The sequence below is a fragment of the Bos javanicus genome, chromosome 6, assembly GCF_032452875.1.
Source record: "Bos javanicus breed banteng chromosome 6, ARS-OSU_banteng_1.0, whole genome shotgun sequence".
Classification (NCBI taxonomy): Eukaryota; Metazoa; Chordata; class Mammalia; order Artiodactyla; family Bovidae; genus Bos; species Bos javanicus.
In genome coordinates, this window is record NC_083873.1 from 111,768,512 (window position 1) to 111,778,792 (window position 10,281).

The following is a 10,281-nucleotide window of genomic DNA, read 5'->3' on the forward strand; positions in this document are numbered from 1 at the left end:
GTCTCTGGTTCCTCTGCATTTTCTAAAACCAGGTTGAACATCTGGAAGTTCACGGTTCATGTATTGCTGAAGCCTGAAGAATTTTGAGCATTACTTTACTAGCATGTGAAATGAGTGCAATTGTGTGGTATTTTGAGCATTTTTACTCTTGCCTGGAAAATCCCATGGATGGAGGAGCCTAGTGGGCTGTAGTCCATGGGGTCGCTAAGAGTCGGACACGACTGAGTGACTTCACTTTCACTTTTCACTTTCATGCATTGGAGAAGGAAATGGCAGCCCACTCCAGTATTCTTGCCTGGCGAATCCCAGGGACGGGGAGCCTGTTGGGCTGCCGTCTGTGGGGTCGCACAGAGTCGGACACGACTAAAGTGACTTAGCAGTTAGCAGTTTAGCATTTTTTGGCATTGCCTTTCTTTGGGATTGGAATGAAAACTGACCTTTTCCAGTCCTGTGGCCACTGCTGAGTTTTCCAAATTTGCTGGCATATTGAGTGCAGCACTTTCACAGCATCATCTTTCAGGATTTGAAATAGCTCCATTGGAATTCCATCACCTCCACTAGCTTTGTTCGTACTGAACAAATTCTTCACATTCCAGGATGTCTGGCTCTAGGTCAGTGATCACACCATCGTGATTATCTGGGTCGTGAAGATCTTTTTTGTACAGTTCTTCTGTGTGTTCTTGCCACCTCTTCTTAATATCTTCTGCTTCTGTTAGGCCCATACCATTTCTGTCTTTATCGAGCCCATCTTTGCATGAAATGTTCCTTTGGGATCTCTAATCTTCTTGAAGAGATCTCTGACATCTTTTTTTCTGAGGATTTATCTCAGTATGTTTACAGAACAAACATTTCTTAAAGATGTGTTTTGTTTTTTTTGGCTAGAAGGCAAAGGATTAGGTATTTGTCAGAGAATCACAGGGGCAATTTAATGATAAGCAATGTATTCTTTACATAGAGAATATTACATTTCACCTCCAAGCCCCAAATCTTTCAGTCTATTGAAAGAATAAAATGGGATGACAGCTTGGAGGTTGCTCTTTGGAACATTAAAGCTCTAGATTATTTTGAATAATTATAAATATCAGAAAGAACACTAGTAAATGTTATGTCTGAGTCTTACCCCTCTCCCCCCAACAGTTCTGGGGTGGGGTAAGAACCGTACGTCAACTTGGAATCAGGCTGTTTGGAGCCATTTAATTTAGACTCTTATTGTTTTAATATAAGCACTTTTCCTTTGGCAGGCAGTGTACAATTTTAATTAGCACTTAGAACACAGCAGAATAGGTTGACGAAGTACACGACACGAAGAAATGTGTTCATAACAGCCTGCCCGAGGACCCTGGCAGTGTCCAGGAAAGCGGCTTCCAGCATTGTGCCCGACACTTCTGAGAAATCACCTTCGCTGGCACTTACTCTTACACATTTAATCACTTCAGTATTTTGAAATGTCAAAATGCTGGCATTCAGTGCTTTGTCATCTAAACAACACTCGGAGGGCATATTAATTTCTTAAGCTTATTATGATGCAGCAACTGGTATATGAGAAAACTCATTTTCTACATCTGCCTAAGGATTTGCTTCCCAGCTTTGCCAGTCAAGCTCTTAGTCATCCTTTAAACCCTAGTTGGCATATCCCTCCTCCCAGTCTTTCCTAACCTCCCCTTTCCCCGTGGCCAGTCTGTTTCCTGTATGTACCCATTATCCACGCGCCTGCAACTGCATTGTTATTTATTTTTAATAATTTCACTTGCTTACTTGGCTGCGCTGGGTCCTTGTTGCTGCGCGGCCTGTCTCAAGTTTCGAGAGCTGGGGCTCAGTGATGGCTCTCTGCAGTTGTTGCTCGTGGGCTTCGCATGGCAGTGGCTTCTCTTGTGGAGCACGGGCTCTAAAGCACAGGCTCAGTAGTTGTGGCACACGGGTTCTGTGGTATGTGGAATCTTCCCGGACCAGGGATCGAACTCGTGTCTCCAACACTGGCAAGTGGATTCTTTACCACTGGGCCACCAGGGAAGCCCTACACTGTCATTTTTCAATGCATTGCTCTCCTGTTGACTCTCAACACCATATCTGTAGAAATTGTCTCCGTATCTATATTTTGTTTGCATCTAATTCAAAGACACTCAGTCAGTTCAGTCACTCAGTCGTGTCTGAATCTTTGTGACCCCTTGACTGCAGCACTCCAGGCTTCCCTGTCCATCACCAACTCCCGGAGCTTTCTCAAATTCACGTCCATCATGTCAGTGATGCCATCCAACCATCTCATACTCTGTCGTCCCCTTCTCCTCCAGCCTTCAATCTTTCCCAGCATCAGGATCTTTTCCAATGAGTCAGTTCTTTGCATCAGGTGGCCAAAGTATTGGAGCTTCAGCTTCAGCATCAGTCCTTCACATGTATAGTCAGGACTGATTTCCTTTAGGATGGACTGGTTGGATCTCCTTGCAGTCAAGGGACTGTCAAGAGTCTTCTGCAATACCACAGTTCAAAAGCATCAATTCTTTGGTGCTCAGCTTTCTTCAGAGTCCAACTCTAACATCCATACGTGACTACTAGAAAAACTGTAGCTTTGACTTAGACCTTTGTCGGCAAAGTAATGTCTCTGTTTTTTAATATGCTGTTTAGGTTGGTCATAGCTTTTCTTCCAATGAGCATGCATCTTTTGATTTCATGGCTGCAGTCACCATCTGTAGTGATTTTGGAGCCGAAGAAAAAGTCTCTCACTGTTTCCATTGTTTCTCCATCTATTTGCCATATGGGAAATAGTGATGGGACCATATGCCATGATCTTAGTTTTCTGAATGTTGAATTTTAAGCCAGCTTTTTCACTCCCCTCTTTCACTTTCAGAAAGTTCTTCTTCACTTTCTGCCATAAAGGTGGTGTCATCTGCATATCTGAGGTTATTGATATTTCTCCTGGCAATCTTGATTCCAGCTTGTGCTTCATCCAGCCCAGCATTTCTCATGATGTACTCTGCATATAAGTTAAATAAGCAGGGTGACAATATACAGCCTTGACGTACTCCTTTTCCTATTTGGAACCAGACCCAATTTGTAACAGAGACAGTACATGATAGAATAAAAAGAATGTACACTTTATGGTTAAACTGTTATAGGTTTAACCTTAACTGCTGTTTACTTTCCGTGGAAACTTGGACAAGTTGCCTGACTTCTTTGTGCTTCCTTCAATAAAGGTAGTAATGCCTGCTGTGCAGGATTGTTGTGAAGATTAAATATGATCCATCCTTCTGTTTGACAAACACATAGAGAGGGCTCCTATTACACATAGGCCACTGTACTCTGTACTAAGAATACAGTGGTGAATGAGGCATGATTCTCCCCCGAGAACTTTATGATTTATTGGACAAGAAAACAAGCAACTGGAATGTCATTCTTGAAGGACATGTAGGAATTCACAAGCACAGCGATTCTTGGGTTTGGATGAGGGCAGCTGGATTTGAGGTCTACGGGAATAACGTGAACTGCTCTTGCATCAGAGAGAAGATGGCAGGTCAGGACACAGAGACAGCCGTCATTGACCAGTGGATGCGGGGTTGAGGATGGAGATGTAGAAACCCATGAGGGCCCCTGCGTGCCAGGCACAAGGCAGAGGGAACCTGTGACGAATGTGTGATCAGATGAGAGATTCAGAAAGCTCTCCCTCTGTCCAGTGAGTGGGAGTGGTTTACCATAGTCTCAGAAACCAGGAGGACCAGTTAAGAGGCTGCCGCGCTCAAGTGCTGTGGCTTCCATAGCAGGAATCATAGTGGGGATCAGTGATGGGAACCCATTGAGGGACATTTAGGAGCAAGAAAGCTTTCCTGGCGGCTCAGATGGCAAAGCATCCGCCTGCAATTCGGGAGACCCAGGTTTGTTCCCTGGGTTAGGAAGATGCCCTGGAGAAGGAAATGGCAACCTGTTCCAGTACTCTTGCCTGGAGAATCTCGTGGACCGAGGAGCCTGGTTGGCTATAGTCCTTGGGGTTGCAAAGAGTCAGACACGACTGAGCAACTTCATTTTCCTTTCCTTTTCCTTTAGGAGCCAGAAAAAGCAGGATGTGATCAGATACGGTGAGAGGGCGGGGAGTGGAGTGAGGGAGAAGAAATGATGTGGGATGTAAGTGGGGGAGGAAAAGAGAGTCCTGTTTGGAAACTGTGGGGTTTGAAGTGCCCATGAGGGAGTGTGGGACATTTTTGACTTCATCGTTTTCAGCTCTTGTATATTTAGACCCTGCTGGGTTTTGTTCTGGAATGTAAACACCTCTGTTAGGATGATGTCAACACTGATGAATTCTGTGAATGCCATGGAGGCAATTTAATTCCTTGATCCACTTTCTCTGCAGCATATTACAACTGTTTCCACTGGTTTCTACTTTCATTTTCATCTTACCAATATTTCCATCAGGATAAAATCTTTCTCATGTCCCTTTCATAAGGAAGACATGACTTTTCAACCTCTTTTTCTTCATCACTGTCAAATTTTTATAGATCATAGTTTTTTCTATGGCAAGTTTCCTTTTAGGTCCACTTTTTTTTTTTTTTTTTTTTTACCATGCCAAATTTTTATATACATAAACTTTAATCAAATCTTTTTGATTTTTCATTAATCTATAAACTATATATATATATATTTTACCATTTGCTGATTTAGCTATTGCCCACAGTGCTTTGCTTTTTTTTTTTTTTTAACCTAACCCAATGTTTTCTGAAAAAAAAAAATTGTGGTTTTTAAATTTAGCAATGATATATGATCCTCAAGTCAGCTTTTCATCTGTCATAAATTTTTTTGCATCCCATTTTCCGTGCTCAGTCAGTCAGTCGTGTCTGACTCTTCACTCAGTCATGTCTGACTCTTCATGACCCCTCCATGGATTGTAGCCCACCAGGCTCCTCTGTCCATGAAATCTTCCAGGAAAGAATACTGGAGTGGGTTGTCATGTCACGCATCCCTGGGACCTTCCTGACCCAGATATCAAACTCAAGTTTCCTGTGTGTCCTGCATCAGAGGCAGATTCTTTACCATTGAGCTTCCTGGGAAATCTGTTTCATTTTGGCCCTTGTCAGCTTCATTTTGGTCCTTCAAATCAAACTGCCTTCTAATGATAGAATAAAAGTGGCCTATTTCAGCCCACTAATAGCCAAGGAGGGGTGTTCAGGAAATAGCATATGTATTTAGGTATGGCGATTTGGATAGAAATTGGGGTCAAATGTAGATTTGGGTGTCATTTGCGTTGGGTGTTGAGGACAAGGGGATGGGTGACATCTCCCAAGGAGGGTAGGCAGTATGATTGGAGAGCACCCAGGAAAAGTAGGAAGAGCACCAGCATTCCAGAAAGTTGGAGGAGCCGGAGGAGAGGTCCATGGAGGAGAGGCAGGAGGAAACCCAGCAGACGGCGTCACCACGGAAGGCTCGTCGAGGAAGAGCAGTGGTCAGTGACCAGGGCACCACAGAGGGCGTGCAGCAGGCACGTGAACCTGTCCTTTAGCGTGAGCAGCAGTGACACCTTCATTGTCACGAGCAGGAAACACAGCGGGGGGTGGGGGAGAGGGTGGGGGGGGAGAGTGGAGGGGGAGGGGGGTGGGGGGGGGGGGGGTGGGGGGTGGGGGGGGTGGGGACTCACAAGAGGAGTGAGAGTGAGAGTGGATTAAGTCCTCCAGCCAACCTAGCCTGCAAGAAGGCAAGCTTGTTTGCTTATGTGTTGATTGGTTTATTTATTTCCTTTTAACAAAAGAGAGATGGGTTTCCCCTGTGGCTCAGTGGTAAAGAATCTGTCTGCCAACCAGGAGACTTGAGTTCGATCAGTGGGTTGGGGAGATCCCCTGGAGAAGGAAATGGCACTCACTCCAGTATTCTTGCCTGGGAAAGCCCTTGAAGTCACAAAGGAGTCAGACATGACTTAGCGACTAAGCCAACAACAAACAGAAAAGAGGTTTGAGCATGGTTAACGGCCTGTGGGTTGGAGCAAGAGAATGAACATGCAGGAGAATTGGAAGAGGATCTCCAAGGACAGTTAAGGCCCCAGTCCTTTCCAGAGGGTGTGATCTGACATCAGTCTCGCTGCCTAAAGTTCTGTATCCAGTGAGTCAGCCACCCAGTGCCCCCAGAGATGTAACCATCATAAATCAATTGGCCTGTCTAGTTTGGTGTCCCAGTTAATATTGCAATGCCTTACTGGGCCTGGAGCTCTGCCTTCAACTGTCGCTGTTTGATTCACACTTAAAATCCTTAGCCAAGAGGGTTTTACCTCTTGTCTCTAAACCCACAGTGCTGTCATCTGCCTTGACCTGCTGTAGTGAATGTCCAGCTGCCACCTGGCTTTCCAGGTGATTCTAGTGGTAAAGACCCTACCTACCCAGGCAGGAGAAGTAAAAGACGCGGGTTTGATCCCTGAATCAGGACGATCCCCTGGGGGAGGAAATGGCAACCCACTCCAGTATTCTTGTCTGGAGAATCCCATGGACAGAGGAGCCTGGCGGGCTACAGTCCCATAGGGTCGCAAAGATTCGGACACGACTGAAGCAACTTAGCATGCACACACACATGTTTTGACACCCTTGCTTTCTAGTTCGAGAGCTGGCGTTTAGCACATCGACCTAGAACCGCTGCTCACGGGCATGGTGCTATGACCCTGCCCATCCCTGCTTCTCCCATTTGTTCTCAGACTGCACAATACTTGGGTTGCCTCACAAAAAAGGAGGCAGGAAGCAACACATATCTGCTGTGCATCCTCCAAGATCCCCCCAGCCCCCCCAGCCATCTCTTTGCTTCCTGCTTAGTAGGTGCTTACTTGCACCGAGCACTGTGGTGAACAGTGTGGTTAAAATATGAAAACACAGTGTTCTAGCCCTCTCAGAGCTCACGGTCCAGCAGGTGAGTTAGTTTGCAATAATGAGTGAGTGAGTCGCAATAATGTGTGAAAGTGGACGGGGTAAAAAGCCAGCAGAGACGTGTACACACATTCATGCTCAGTCGCTGAGTCTCGTCTGACTCTTCACCACTCTATGGGCTGTAGCCCACAAGGCTCCTCTGTCCATGGGGTTCTCCAGGCAAGAATAATGGAGTGGGTTGCCATTTCCTTCTCCTGGGAATCTTCCCGACGCAGGGATCAAACCCTCACCTCCTGCATTGGTAGACGGATTCTTTATCACTGAGCCACCTGGGAAGCATACACCAGTACATGGCCTTAATTATTATTATTTTTGTAGAATCTGTATCAATCTTGGGCTTTCCTGGTGGCTCAGTGATAAAGAATCCTCCTGCCAGTACAGGAGATGTGGATTCAATCCCTGGGTCAGGAAGATGCCCTGGAGAAGGAAATGGCAACCCACCCCAGTATTCTTGCCTGGAGAATCCCCTGGGCAGAGGAGCCTGGTGGGCTACAGTCCATGGGGTCACAAAAGAGTCAGACTAAGACTGAGCAACTAACAATAATAACAAATAGCAATCTTAGGAGAGCAGTTGAACATATGAAATTCACTCTTTTTTTTTTTTTTTTCAAACTTTAAACTTTTAATTTTGTATTGGGGTATAGCTCATTAACAATGTTTTGATAGTTTCAAGTAAACAGCAAAGGGATTCAGCCTTTCATATACGTGTATTCATTCTCCCCCCGCCCCCAACCTCCCTCCCATCCAGGCTGCCGCATGACATTGAATAGAGTTCCACATGCTATACAATAGGTCCTTGTTGGTTATCCATTTTAAATATAGCCGTGTGTACATGACCTTCCCAAACTCCTTAACTGTCCCTTCCCCCACCCAGCCCTGCAACCTAAGCTCCTTTTCTAAGTCTGTGAGCCTCTTTCTGTTTTGTGAGTTCACTTGTTTCACCGTTGATACACATGAAATGCACTCTTTCCCTCATGGTGTCATTTCACCTGCCAGTTCACACAGACCCAAAGGTTAACTTGGTATCAGGAAGTCGAACAGGTTTCAGGACTGTGATTACCTTCACGAAAGCTTGTCTCCTGTAGCAGCTGACACAGCTACCACCTTCAGGACTTCGAAGAACCCTCATTGTCTTTGCTTCCTTTGTATTTATAGCTAGCATCCCTCCCACCCTGTCCCCGTTCTGACCTTTCTTTGGTTTGTTTTTCTGCTGTTGTTTTGCCTTTAGGACAAAGTACAGGGCACTTCTGTTGGCTGTTCTTGAGTCAACTGTGTTTGTGTGACCTCCTTGGAATTTCGTTCTGAATTCAAGAAAGGTGGACCGAGCGATCATGAGTCCTCCCTGACAAGTTCTCTCAGCTTCTGCCTTTGCTTTGTGTTGCCCTCCCAACCCCACACAGATGCCGCTGCCTCTGGGTCTTAGCACAGACACCCGGTGTGGGGTGACCCCCTGGTGGGTCAGGACGGGGCTGGGTAAGCTCAAAGAAAATCAGAGACACCCTACTTTTGTTTCCCCGCACCAAGCCAGAGTTCCGCTTGTAGCGTGCATGTGTCTAATGAGGTTGGAAAGAATCAGAGGTACTGGGCGTATCTTTCATCCCCTAAATCAAAGTGTGCGATCAATCCTGCATGCAAGTGATCTGTGGGTTCTGGGTGAAGTCGCTCAGTCGTGTCTGACTCTTTACGACCCTGTGGACTGTAGCCCACCAGGCTCCTCCGTCCATGGGATTCTCCAGGCAAGAATACTGGAGTGGGTTGCCATTTCCTTCTCCAGGGGAACTTCCTGACCCAGGGATCGAACCCAGGTCTCCCGAAGTGCGGGCAGATGCTTTAACCTCTAAGCCACAATACTAACTCCAGACCCATGGGCTTTCATGGTGGCTCAGAAGGTAAAGCAATCTGTCTGTAGTGCGGGAGACCGGGGTTCAATCCCTGGGTCGGGAAGATGCCCTGGAGAAGGAAATGGCAACCCACTCCAGTACTCTTGCCTGGAAAATTCCATGGACAGAGGACCCTGGTAGGCTACAGTCCATGCGGTTGCAAAGAGTTGGACACAACTGAGCAACTTCACTTGCACTTCCAGACCCACGGTAGGTTGCTGGGAAGAGGAAACCCTAACCCCATCTCAGAGTGGTCTCTCTTCCTGACGTGTGTCTGAGTTCCTGACCTCCTTCCCTGCCAGAGAATGGGTGGGGCTGGGGCTGGGCAGTGTTCACCGCCTGTCTTTATAGTTGGGGCTCTGCACAGCCTTTTCACATGGCATGGGTCTCCCCACAAGGCCCCCCCTGCCTTCCCCTCCTCCTTCGCCACCCGCCCCCCTCCCCGCCGCTCCCCACCCGCCCCCACCCCCTGCCACTGTCTCCCTGCCTTGCTTGGAGCACAGGTTTCGGGCTGGGCTTTGCCTGGAGAGTCCTGGCCTCATGTTCAGTCCATTCCTGGCATATTAGCAGGATCCCCTCATTCTCAGGACCCTAGACATCATTTTCTCGCTCGTCTTCCCTCTTTCCTGGTGCAGTGGGTGGAGCAGTGAGTGCTGGACAGACAAGCATTTGAGGTCTACCCTCCCCATCTGCTCCCCAAGGCAGTGAAACCTACGGGCACCTCCCTGCTCTGATGGGGACATGGGAGCAGAGACCAAGGGTGGGACACACGTGGAGAAACAAAGACACAGTGCACTGTCTTCAGTTAAGGTCCTGTCCCACAAGCCCCAAATGCTGATAGCAGAGAGGGTCTCTTCTAAATATTTAGAAAAAAATGTTTCCGATTTAAAAACAATCTGGGGGAACAACAGAGTCCTGGCACTACGGAGGGGGAAGTCCCTGCGAGCCGGCGGAGGGGTGGGGTGGGGAGTGCTGTCGCGCTCCTGCCGCTCTGCCCTTCCGGCTCTCCTGCCACTTCCTCTGGGCCCCCTCCTCCTGAGCCCCGTGGCCCCCTGCTCCATGCAGCCCCGCCTGTCCCCGCCTGTGTCCTCCTCCCATCCTATAGACATCCTTGGAAAGCCCTTTGGAGAGGACCGGCGGGCCCCAGTCGGACCCCCACTTTGGGGGTTTTGTCCAGGGGGCCATACACCACGTTTTGACTTCTCCCTAGGGTTTACTTTCGTAAAATATCTCCTTTTAATTTCTGCAGGAGATTTTTTTTTTTACATTAAGTTTTACTCTTGGAACACAAGATTTGTGTGATTCCAAAGTCAAGAGGGGAGAGTCATCCTCAGGGCCCCATTGCCTTCCTCCTGTGCTCCGCACCCCTGTTGCCTCTGCAGTCTGCAGGTAACTCAGGCTGTGGCTGCAAGTAGCCTTCTACTATTTCTTTCTGCGAATATAAGAATATATATAGGAAACATGGCATATGACTTGCTGGGTTGCACCTTGCTTTTTTGCACATCATTTATCTCAGCTTC